General features: G+C 36.9%; 1 protein-coding gene across 3 annotated transcripts in view; it reads left to right on the top strand.

Annotated features, from left to right (window-relative positions):
• bmpr1ab (bone morphogenetic protein receptor, type IAb) overlaps nt 1–13,361 on the top strand; it is a 37,822-nt gene that overhangs the window by 3,542 nt on the left and 20,919 nt on the right. Inside the window, exons 2-3 of one of the 3 annotated variants that reach the window (XM_042735528.1) lie at nt 8,024–8,152; nt 8,444–8,710. The gene's annotated coding sequence lies outside the window, so the exon portion shown is untranslated. Of the gene's footprint in view, nt 1–2,369; nt 2,440–8,023; nt 8,153–8,443; nt 8,711–13,361 lie in introns of all 3 variants that reach the window. The other 2 variants (XM_042735527.1, XM_042735526.1) reach the window with 2 other exon arrangements.

Raw genomic sequence — 13,361 nt, 5'->3', positions numbered from 1 at the left:
TGATCTTGAATGGCAGCTGAAATTGAGTCTGGGGAGATTTTATAATTTTCAGCAGTAACAGTCAGCCTGTTTATTTCCCACTTTTGCATGGAAAGGTGGAGCGCACGTCCCCGCTTGGTGAAATCTTTTCTCACTAAATGTTATCTTCAAACCTTAATGAATGCCAAGCCTGTAAATGGGCTGTATGCTGTTGGCAAGTGAAGAATGATTCTTTTGAGAAGCTTAGAAATAGGACAAAAATTGCTTCAGGTTGAAATAACCAAAAAAAATCTTCTACAGCTACTGAGAAGTGAAGCACATCTTTATGCATGCAGGTTGAGCTTGTCATAATTTGGCGTGTGCCTTTTAGAAAATAATATACAACAATAATGCACCAAAAACTCATTGTATTGGGAAACCACAACTAAATTTGCCCTTGTTAAGCCCTTACACCCTCATGTCGATGTGGAGCTTTATGTAATACCTTTTTGCATGTCACTCCCTTTTTCTGTCTCTGTACAGGAGATGCCATGTCTTTCAGGAGCGTTTTGTTGAAGGGTGCAGTTGTGACCACACAGGACAATAGAACAGAATTGGTTGTAGTTAGCTGAGCATACAAAGTATAAACGTGTTCATTATTTGCCGTGCTGAGACCTCCCAATCTTTAGCTCTATCATATACTTCTGTTCCTTTATACCAGTCAGGGAGTGACTTGTTGCTAGTGCCCGCCACTATGACCCCATGTTGGCGCTTTTATAGATCTTCCCATAATTGTAAGGTTTATTTAAAAAGCATTACATGCTCTTTTTCACATAGTGTTTTGATTGTTAAGTATTGGATATTTTCCCTCTGCTTTGCATGGGTAGTTATATTTGACATTTTATTATGGAAAGATCTTCCCAAACCATGCCGTCTGCATTTTTGCAGCGTATTATGTCAGGTCTGAGATGTGTTTGGCATCGGCACAGAACCACACGACTATAAAGAGGGGCATTTCCAGAGTCTGACTCTCTCTGTCTGAACTTTGCTTGTGCTTATAGCACTGCTGAACCTGAACAAAACCCTTAATAAAAAACATTCATTAGTATTGAGCCTTCTAGCAAGTCCAGCCAACACAGTCAAAGAAAACAGGGTTTAATTTCTACATGTATAAAGGTGAAATGCATATAGAACCTCAGGACTTCTACCATTGTATGACTGTATGATGGATTGTATGACAGATGACTGTATATACTGCTATGAGACACCTGTACCATGGTTTGTGTTATTGTAAAACTATATAAAAAAATTACAGCATCAATATTAATAGTTATAATTAATAATATTATGATACATATTTTGTTATATTATCTACTGTATACTAAAATTGAAATATTCAAATCAATTATTATTATTATTATTATTAACTACAACAATAATAAAGCAAAAAAATGTGTCCCAAAAAAAAAAAAAAACCCTCAGGACTTGAAAATTAGGATAATAATAATAATAATTGATTTAAATATTTCGATTTTAATATACAGTGGATAATATAACAAAATATGTATCATAATATTATTAATTATAACTATTAATATTGATGCTGTAATTTTTTTATATATATAGTGTAAGGGTCAGTGTGTGTGTGTTTTGGAACTGTTGGGGAATACCTTCATTTTTAATGTGTTTCTATTATTCTCAAATGTTTTTGTCAAATGTTAAATTTTGTTTTAAGTATCTAAACAAGGTGTTATTGAAATCAGTAAATGTGTAAATTATTCATATTTTAAATTATTTTATATGAATTTGTATTTATTTATATATTTTACAAATACATAATACATGTTTTTCTGACACCTTGCTAAATAAAATTAATCTAGAGTAAAATAAATAGTAATAAAATAGCAATCATATTTATAGAGAAAGTGATAGTATTAAAACATCCTTATTGTTGAGTTCTAGACCTTGATTAATAGCTGAAAAACTAATAGCCGAACTAATCCTGCAAATTAGAAATTAAACTTGCATTTTTATGTTTTTTCACTCAGCTTCTCAGCTCCTTTGTTATGCAATGTTGTTTTAAAATATGACTAAGTTAGATATGCAGATTGGAGGAGATAAGGCTCGCCGAATACAGCACAATGAGCTATAGGCTACATATTGTGTTTTCTGTTTCTGGGCTGTAACCTAAATGAATGGAGAATGGCTGGTTATAATTGAATGACTTCCTCCATAATAGGTCTCTGCTTTGTAGAGGAAATGAGTAAGAGTTCCTAAATGGTGAATATGAACAGATGTGTTACATGGTGGTCATCATCACTCAGCTATTGTAAGCCCAGGGTTAATTATTGCCTTTCTCCTTTATTCTTTGCCAGTCAGACCTCTTAATGGACTGTTTTACTTTGTTTCAGCACAAAAGAAGACATCTGGTTGTTTTTGACTGATAAAAAAAAAAAACGGTATGAATATGAACTGAATATGGTAAGAATATCTGACCAATTTAAACAACTTTTTGTATCCTTATTCTCATTGATGGTTGGTTTTAAATCATGCATGAAGCCTGTGGCTTTGACGGTAAACAAGTTTGCTGTCATCTCAAAAAGATCCAGACAGAAAAATTCAGCTGTTGCCTTCCCACGGAGCTGAATCGTGACTGAATGCTCTCTCCAAGCTTGTAAAATATCACAAACATTAAGGAATATCATAACCACAGTGTAAAAAGAATGAGTGGGTTCTTTGTAGCTCTTTGCTGGCACAGTTGAGCCCTCCCTCAAGGCATCTGTGTTCCCATCCTCAGCGCCTCAGTGAACCACGCTAACCTTCTCATTTCATGGGCTTTAATTTCAATTAGCTATGGCTGATCATTCGCTTTGATCACATTAGTCTCCCCTTCGAGCCCCAATTGCTTTATATACACCCTCATGCTTTCCTGTTGGTTTTACTAAACCCTCTGGAATTAACAGCAGTGATGGCATCTTCATATGTTTGATTTCCACTTCCTACAGCTGTCCCTCTTCTTTCTTCTAACTTTCAGCACATAGCTAGTTTCTCTCTCAGCACATCAAAAAACAATGTCACAAATCATTGGACATGCTTCCGGTCAAGAGATTGAAGTGGAGATGTGTGAAAGCTGCTTTATTTAAAAACAGCAAAGTTCTTTCATAGCTAAATGGTCATTTTTGATGAGGGCTATTGAAAAAAATCACCCTAACTCTACAGATTTGGGAAGAAGTCAACATTCCTTGGGAAATAAGTTGTAATCCTCTTTCTCAGCGAGGGCAGTCAGGGTCAACTCCTCCTGGCACCTGTGTGGATCTAAATGTCTCAGGCTTGGTGACACTCTGTCTGAGGAGTGTTTCTGCCCTGCATTGGACACTAATCCACAAGTAGCCTCAGTTCAGTTTAATACTAGGAGAACAGCATTATGAGAATCTTCTGTGTGAACTAATCAGTGTTACTTGTGAATGTGTGCAAATTTGTCAAAGTTTTGCCATGAACTTTCTTGACAACAATTTTCTTAATTCATTTCTAATTTCCATTCAAGCTTCTGAGTGTTTTGGTGTCAGATTGGGTTTGAAGCTCCCATACTGTAGCGTATCATACTGTATCAAATCTTGCTGGCAAATATGTACTTCAAACAGAAGTCTAAACATGGAAGTGTAAACAAGAAAGGAATCTTAGGCTGCAATGAGTGGTTTTAGTGAGCAGCCAGATAATTTCCACTTTATTAGCAGTTTAAAGGTAACTTTCAAAACTTTGTCATCATTAAAACTAGAGCCGATATTGGTGGCCGATGCCGATACCAATATTAGGGAGTAAAAAAAGACTAATACTGATATATAGGCCAATATTCTTTATGTGTAGGCTATATTATAGTACAGTATAATCAAAAGTTTGGACACACTTCCCATTCTTGTGTCCAAACTTTTGACTGGTACTATATATAGAATACAGTATACAGCCTACAAATATATTAAACTCCACTTATTATAAATAACTTAACACAATAGAACAAAGATGTGGTGATTCAAAATTAAACAAGGTAACTGTGTAGGGCAAGCAAGCTACTGCCAAACCAACAGGGGTAGGTATATGCAGGTAGCACAACTTTTCCAAATCTATCTATCTATCTATCTATCTATCTATCTATCTATCAACCAACCAAACAATCAACATACTTACCATTTATTCATAAAAAATCAACAAAAATAAGTCAAATTACATGAAATTCAGCTTTATACAGTAAATTCCGTTTTTATGACTGGATTTCGCGATTCCGTCCATGTTTTCTGTATCGCGGAAATCATAGGGCCTTACTAATGTAGCAAACAAATATAATAAGCTCATCGTGAGAGTAAAAGATGGGGACATTGTTGTTTATTTACTTAGCATTGAGTCTCTCCAACTAGGTGACAACGTAGTTTTAAATCACCATTCAGCAGACACAAGCCACTACCTTACTGCCGTCTATTTGACTGCAGAAAGATGCAAACTTTTTAATCTGCTACGTTACTGACTGTAGGCTACTGACAAACTATGCTGACACTGTGTCTGTGCCACAACAGCATGCACAAAGCGACCGTTGAAAATCATTTGAACTTTGTGTCAGCACATCATAAATAGAATGGGTTCTATTCTAAACCGGACGTTTGTCACATGATGTGATGTGAATGATGTTATAAGCATGACTATATGCGGCGCAGCCGGTATAAATACCAGCATTGTCTGAGTGGCCGCGATCAGCTCCGGTGGCCGTAACACAGGCTTTAATGCACCGTAGACGCATGCCGTGATGCACAGTCAGCTCTAGTCACTGAATCTGCTGTTAAAAATGAGCCATCCATTCATCATATCATCATGCAAAACTAAGAATTAGAATCATTCTAATGTGACAATCAAATATAGGTCCACAGGTGGGTGGTGGGCGGATAATTTGAAGCAGAGGACTCGGGTGAAGTTTGAGCTCATCCGCGCATCTCTACACTACACTTACCTGGGTCACCAGTAGCAAACAATGGAGTGCACTGTACTGGACAAACTAAGTAATTACACCATTCAGAAGAATTTAATCTGCATTATATGTTCTGTTAAAAAAAATGATACCGCTGATACCGATATATTGGCGGCAGGCTCATATCGGATGATAATATCGGCTAAACAATATATCGGTCGGACTCTGATTAACACACTATCTCTCTCTCTGCTTAAACCCTGCCACTCCACAAAGTCCTGCAAGCTTGCATTTATTTTTGACTTAGGCTACGTCCACACGAAGCCAGAGTTTTCCCTATCCAATCTTTTTTTTTCATTGTCTCAAGAAATATCTGCGTCCACACAAAATCACTAAACCGACACAAAGATACACTAAAAACGGAGAAGAAGACTTGGACTATGCGCATAAACCTTGTACGCGGTATACATATGAACATGGAACAATACATTTATTAATTTGTGTTAATGTTAGTTAATAAAAAGACAATTGTTCAGTGTTTGTTCATGTTTTTGTTGCCGTTTCGTGACGTAGCGGTGTCTGACTAGGCACAAGACGTGGCCTGATGACTTCATCGTTTCAGAAAATATACGGATTCGCTTTCCACATGAAAATGCAAGGGCGGCGTTTTCAAATTTATCCACTCTGGGACCCAGTTTCAAAACGGATCCGTGTGGACCAAACAAAAATACAAATCAACTATAAAAAACAGCTTATACGATACAAAATTTATGCGTATACAGCGAAACATGTCTCCGTATGGATGGGGCCAGAAACACCCACATCTCATTCCAATCAACAACTAATGCATGTAACTAAGTCCCTGCCCTACATTTTTTTTCTTTGATAATCCATTACACTTGGATGTTTGTCATAATACAGAAGAAAAGATGTCACTACTTGAGTTTTATCTTGACTTTAATTTTGACAACATTCAAATAATTCTGATGCAAAAACTTTCTTTTGCTAAGCTGTGATTTAGCAGCTGTTTAATTGTGACACACTGAAAGTGCCCTAACGCAACGCATGGCAAATCATAAAGACTATTCTATTATTCTATTGGACTCTGTGTACTAAAAAGTCGCTGATGTATTTCATTAGCTTGATCCAACTTTTATAATGAGAATAATGAACAGGCAGTCTTTTAACCTGTTAACCTGCACCTAGACGCCGGCGTCCTCAATTCCCATTGTTTGCACGTGTCAACATTTATGAATAGATTAAATGAAACGGGACAAATTTAATCTTGACAAACTATATATCATTATAAAGATCTAAGCCTCAAGCATCGACGACAGATCGATCAAAGCTTATAAAGAATGTATTTGCTAAATTTGTGTAAGCAGTACACATCAAAACATGAAGAATGAAAATGCAGTACATACCAGATTAGTCGAATAACGAGTCATAAACACATCCACAGCTGTAAATCCCGGTTTAGTTAGAAAGGTAAGGGTCCACTGAACGACATCTCATGGAGCACATTTAGTCCAATGAAGCAATAACATTGTAAAATGGATGATAATTCCTTTGTTTACGTTTCAGTTCTTCAGGGACAGAATTGTTTGTGCCCGTTATTGAATAACTCACGCTCAGAAACTGCGTCTTGGTAGTAAAAAAAAACGGCATGGTTTTGTAGCATACAGTGTCACAAACAGAATGAGACGAACCACAAAAAAAAAAAAAGTGAAAGATAGGCAGAAGATTATATTGATCTGATGGGGGTGTAACTTAGCGGCTTAGATTGGGCGCACTCTGACGCACCTGTCATCTGATGGAGGCAGAACTTAGCGATCGCCTTATTCTTTTTTTTATTTTTCAACATTTTTTATATATGTGTTAGAGTGTGTTTTATGTTGAATGTGCCTGTATCTGCATGATTACCATCTGTTTGAGTGCAAATCAGCTCGCTATTACTGTGTAATCACAGCTATCAATGTGAACGCCATCTATATGAAGAGAGTGCGATTTATTGACTTTATGGCGCATTTATATGATTACCATCTCTAGGCTATAACTGGCCATCAGCACATCAGCACGTATTTTCATTGTAACTCATTGTAAATGCTGCATTTCTAGCAATTTTCAGGATGTTCTGTAATTGTCATACAAAGTTAAATCTTTTTTTATTTTTCTTATTTTTCTTACTCAAATGATTCTTATTGTATTTTTCTAGTGCTCAAATAAATCACTTGTATGATGTATAACCCTCTAACAACTGTTTTACAACTGAAAAAAATATGCAGTGGTATGTTTAATGACTAAAATAGTTTGTAGAACCCTTGAATACAGTTTAATACAGGTAAATACTTTTTATATTTGTGGGGGTGGGGGGGGGGCTAGACATAGTCCTGAGAAAAATGGTAAAATAAATAGAATTTTTCATGGTATCTCCTTCAGATTTGAAACAGAAACTCATGAGACATTTGACTTTCAACCCATTACTTTTCTAGATTGCTCCAGGATTTATTTCATGTATTTTTATATTGTGTAAAAAAAAAATCAGTGTGGTGAAAAATTTTTCAAGGCACTTCAGTGTCTATAACTTTTAATATTTTTGAGGATTATCAACTCAGGTTGATAAAAAGTACAGCCCAAAGGGTCTTCTTTCCAAAGACACCAAAATGATGTGTGTAACACACTGAAGCAAGGAACTGTTACAATTTTAAGTTAGGTAGGGCACTTTCAGCTGTGAGTCCCATATTGGGGGGTGCTGGCTAACAGGTTAAATTTGTGATGCAACCAGATAATGATTATTCACTTTATGTGAAATCAGACGTTTTGATGCCTAATTTAGATGAGTGAAAGAAAGTTAGCTAAATGATATGCATCACTATTGAATCTGACCTTAGTAATGGGGAATTTGTTAGTGATTTTGACTCAGATTTTATTCAGACGAGGCATGGCAGTTTGTATTTTATCTCCACAGTCAGAAGTTCTGGTAAAGCTCCTTTGATATAGTATAATTGTTGTTTGTGGGTGCTTTATGCTCTAGTGGCTTCCTAATGACATTTTTCTTTAGTTTTTCAACAGATGGTATAACTATCTCTTTCTCTGCTCCCCATTTCTTTTTAGGTACTACAAAGGTTTTTCACAGAAGTTTGTGGCTTTGCTCTGTGATCAGCTCCAGACAGAAGACTCTTAATGCTGATACCCATAAGTCCCCTTCATCATCATGAGCTGCCACACTTGCAACCCTGTGAGGTAAGAACCTGATGCTTCCTCTTGCATGCTTCTTTTAACTTTATGACTCAATTTATTTCTTTTTACATTCCCCGTGGTTTTTGTGTTTTTATACTTTTTCTTTTGTAAATCAGGGTCTGTCGTATTTCCCAGATGCTTTTGTGAAATTAAACTGCTGGTAAATGTTTGGAGCGCTCTAATCTCTGTTACCAGAGGGTCACCTCTTTTTCAAAGACTGACTCAATAGCCAACTACGTTAGTAAATGCTGCTATTTTTCTTTACTTCCTCCACCTTTGGCTGTATTTTCATAGGGAGAGAAGGAGCATACGACAACCTTGATTACGAAGCTCAGAGATTAACCCTTAACCCTGCGCCTGAGACAGAGACAGACTTACGCAATCAGCGAGTTTCCTGTCTCATAATTATTGGTGCTTGATTGGTCTGTCAGAGACCAGATACCCTGCAGCCCACCTCCACCGTTCCACTCCACATTAATGACCCATGACATATGAGAACCATGTTTACATGCAGAACTCCATACCGCCACATCTAGGGGATCACCGTTGGGATTTTCTCAGGTACTCAAGGGCTTTACTTTTGATTAGACTGTAGTGCGAGTTTAGATGTCGCTCAGAGGCATGGGTCAATCAGTGCGTGATGTAGCGGGTCCTATGGACCTGGGATGTTTACATGGAGCTGGTGAGATGGCTGGCTGGAGGGAGGGGCTGTTCCACTCAATTGCAGCCACATGTTTGCAAAGGATGTGGAGCTGAACGAGGCTGTGTGATCTGCCAGGCTTTAAACAGGGCCTTCGCCTGTGGGCAGCTCTAAAGTTTTCCAGCGCGTTCCTCCAGCCTCTTCGTTACTGTGGTTTCTAGGCAAACACACTACCCTGTTGCTGTACAATTTTGCATTCATCAACTGCACTCGGGCTGCCTGAGATTCCCTTACAATTGCTCCAACAAATCTGTTCTTGTACTGACTTACACTAACACACAGACCACACACATGTAACTAAGTTACACTGAGATGGGGCATGGAATATTTCATACTTGCTGGTGTACATTTGCAAAAAGCAGAAGCAGGACATATTTCAAACATGCACATGAAGCATAACAGAAAGTGACATTGTCAACTAACTCTGGTTTTAGTTTGTATTACTTTGACCACCTGTTTTATGTGGTCTTCTGGTTTGACCTGTTTATATGTATCTATATATCTTTTTTTGGGTAGGAGTGCGTGTAGTGCAACTGTGGCTAGACGAAGCAGAGCTGCACTGCTAGTTTTTGGATGTTGAACTGGCATGAATTCAGTTGGACTAAATGGTTTACATTTTAAAAAGTCAAATTATTGTTTTGTTCCGACTAAAATTGAAGTTTTAAAGTGCATATAAACACACTGATTGTTGGATCAAGGATCAAAGTGTCCAGATGTCACTCTTTGACTGAAGAACAAAGGCTTTTACTGTTCTTCCTGCTGCTGTAATTAGGTAAAAAGTCAGTGTCAAGTTGTAAAATAACAGACATTTAGTAGTTCAAATGATTGGCCTTTTTATAGAAAATTAAGAGCGGTTGATTAACCTAATGACACAGTTCATCCAAAAAAGGAAATTCTGTCATTAACTCATCCTCATGTTGCTCCAAACATTTATGACTGTCTGTCTTCTCTGGGCATAAAATAATATTCTGAAAAAAACTTTTATTAAAACCAAAAACAATTTAATCAATGAATTAACGCGATTAAAAGAACACAATATGACCAAAAACATTTGAATCAGTTTTACAGCAGGTTTGGAATGACTTAAGGTGAGTAAATGATGACAGAATTTTCATTTTGGGTCAATGATCCATCTAGATGCCTTTTTAATTCTCATACTCTGGACTTTACATGTCCTTGCCCTGATCCGTTCAAGAACCCTTGGGCTGATGCTTCTATTTATACCAAACCCCCTCTACAGGACAATAAGATCTAAAGCTTGCCACAGATGATAAAATCCTTTTTATCATCCCACGGCCATGGAATTTGTGAGCAGGTAGTGGAAAATACAACACCTCTTTCTATTCTGTCATGCCCTAATGCCTTTTGAGAGACAGCAACTCAAACCTTGGCGCTTGGAAAAACAACCATCACCCCACAGTGATAAGAAAACAGAACTCCAGCAGTGTCTCCAATCATGTGGATAAGAGAGGGGAAAAAATGCATCCATTTAAACACCTTGTGGCAGACATCTTGATTTGTAAACTCATGCAGGAACAGATATTCTGGCGGCACAAGCTCTGCAGAGTGTGAAAATGATCTGTTTGATACAGAGGAACCTCCTGCCGCAGCCATTAAGCATCCTGCCTAGAGAATTGGAGACATAAGAGAACCCTGCATGAAGTGCACTTTCATGCTTTGCTCATCAGGGCAACGTCCTTCAACTCAAAACAATTTGCACTTAGTGTTTTTTGGGGAAAGGCGCAATGTCACATTCAGTTGCCAGCTGGATAACATGTGTTTCTATACACAGAGGGACTAGCCACTTAGTAATATGGATTTTGTTCTCCGCATCCAAAAAGCAATTGGCTTACACAGGTCCGCACTGTGGTCAGGATTTCACACTCTAGGATGTGTAGATCAGGGAACTTGAATGACTATCCCTGGGTAGAGAACACTGAATCAAAAGTTGTAGAGAGGAAAAAATAAGATGGAGAGAATTGAATCCTGAAGAGATGTCCAAAAGCTTGTGGCTGTTTCAGTTTCTTCTACCCCCAAGTATTTTGAGTTTGAAAAATATTATAGTTTAGTCTGTTATTACTACAGAAATGTTAAGATATCTTACAATAATGGTATTTCAAAGGTTGTCCTTAATTATTCATGAATATACTAGAATAAAATAGATTGTAGGTTTTCTGAGGGAATAATATGTCAATTTGATGTTTATTTAATAACAGCTCTGTGTTATATGTCAGCCATTTTGGCTTTTAAAAATAAAATACAAATATTGCAATACAAAAAGAAAAGTCTACATAACAGAAATAGTTGATCTTGGTCGCATGACTGGGCCATGGAATTTTTTTGTAGGTACAGATACACTACTGTTCAAATGTTTGGGGTCAGTAAGACCCCTCCCCCCATCTCTCTCATGCTTACCAAGGCTGCATTTATTAGATCAAAAATTAAGTAAAAAAAAAAAAAAACATATATGTATATATATTATTTCTTCTTATCACAGTTGAAAACCATTCAGCTTGATGCTGCTTAATATTTTTGGGGAAACCATAATATTATGTTTAAAAAAGATCAGCATTTGGTTTGAATTTTGAATCTTTTGTAACATTATAAATGCCTTTACTGTCACTTTTGATCAGTTTTATGTTTTGATCAATTTTATGTGTCCTCAAATAAAAGTATGAATTCTTAAAAAAAAATCTTACTGACCCCCATACCTTGGTATGATAGTCTAATAGGGGTGCACCAAAATGAAAATTCTTGGCTGAAGCCGAACAAAATGAAACACTGGGCTGAAAGCAGAATACCGAACATGGTTTTTCACATTTTTCCCCCATGTAGGCCTATGTTGCCTTTTTTACACCATTGCATTAATTAAATTGCCAAAATACAATTTTTACAACTCTTTTCAAACAAAAAACAAATAAAAAAACAACAACAAAAAAAAAAAATTAAAAAAAAACTAAACAACACTTAACTTACATTCTATACACAATCTAGCAGACATTATACCAACAAAGCACAATTTAACTTAAAATTAATAAGTTAGTAAAAAAATATTTTTTGGCCATTTTTGAGACTTGAATCAGGCATGTATTTTTACTGTACAAATAAAGGTAGCCTTGCTGAGCAGAAGAGAATTCTTTTAAAACATTAGAATATATTGCAGATCCCAATTTGAACACTGTGTGCATGTTATAATAAATGTATTAACAAAGCTGTTGAAGGGTAATTATTATTATCATTATTATTGTCTTTATTTTATTTTACAGAATGACAGTAAAATTACAATACTATAATTTATAAATGTTGATGGAGTTGTTGCTTTTTCTCGGCTTTTATTTTGGTAGAAACCCACAGGAAGATCTCAGTGCTTCTTTTTGTTGACAACAGCCTGTAGATTTATAAATGATTCTCATTACGAATTTGGGAAGATGTTTGTCGCGTGTATCACATTGTCACGTGCCTTAAAAAAAAAAAATGTTACTGAGCAACTGACGAGTAACAAGTTCTGGACTGACAAGCTTTGGACTTTGAATCCTGGCGCAGCGAACTCGTGTAGCACTGCCAGAATACATGCAACTCGTGCGTGCATTAGAAAATTTAACATTGTGCGGTTTATTTACTAATCGTGTCAGGTCATTTTGTGATTTCATTCATCATACAGTAACCTAACCACCAGCATTAGCCACCTCTTCTTCTCATTGGAGACGTGATGCAGCACCCAACAGTCTCTCGCTGTCGGTGCTTCGTGCTTGTAATGATTTCTGCGTACAGTTTTAAAAACTTTCACATTGCCGACAGTTTGCTGAATTAGTGTTTTCCTCTTTGTGATCTCGTAAGTCATTGTTTTATAAGTCACATTTTATTTAGCCAAACACAGAGAGAGATTTTTTTTCTATTTTCAGCCGAATCCTTCCGTTTGCCGAATATTCGGTGCATCTCTATAGTCTAACATATAATGCGAGACAGTGCATTTCTGTCCAATTTCCAGCAGAGCTGATCTGTGATTGTTGAACTGAGCATTGACCTTCTGTTTTGTTGTCCAGAATTGAACCTCCCAACCATATGTCTCAGTGACGTGAAGCCCTCTCTGGAGAGTGAGGCTACATTTGGTTGTAGAATGTGCTGGAGCGTGTGCATCTGCTTAAACAGGCTTATTTTCAGTTCAATGTTGTAATTACAGACTAGAATGAATCTAGCCATCTTGTGAACCACAGCAGCCTCTGCACAAGTTTCCCAGGATCTGCTCAGGGCTTGTAAGTCCAAACAGAGTGTTTACAGCAGTAAATTTTAGCCACCATTAACACAACATCTCTCGGACATATTTACTTACTTTTAGAAAAGTGTGTGTCTTCTGTGTGAGGAAATCTTATGTTTGTGAAACTAGATTGTGTTGTAATGGGCTGCTAGCATTAGCAGGGTCCTCACGGGTGTTGAAGTAAGATGAGACAGAGGTACTCGGTCAGTCTTAGCGCAGCTTGTCGTCTGCTACTCCTCTAGACATTTGGATCGATG

This window comes from Cyprinus carpio, chromosome B12 (genome assembly GCF_018340385.1).
Source record: "Cyprinus carpio isolate SPL01 chromosome B12, ASM1834038v1, whole genome shotgun sequence".
NCBI classification, from domain to species: Eukaryota; Metazoa; Chordata; class Actinopteri; order Cypriniformes; family Cyprinidae; genus Cyprinus; species Cyprinus carpio.
The sequence above is the reverse complement of the archived record's forward strand: the minus strand, read 5'-3'. Positions and strand labels throughout refer to the sequence as shown.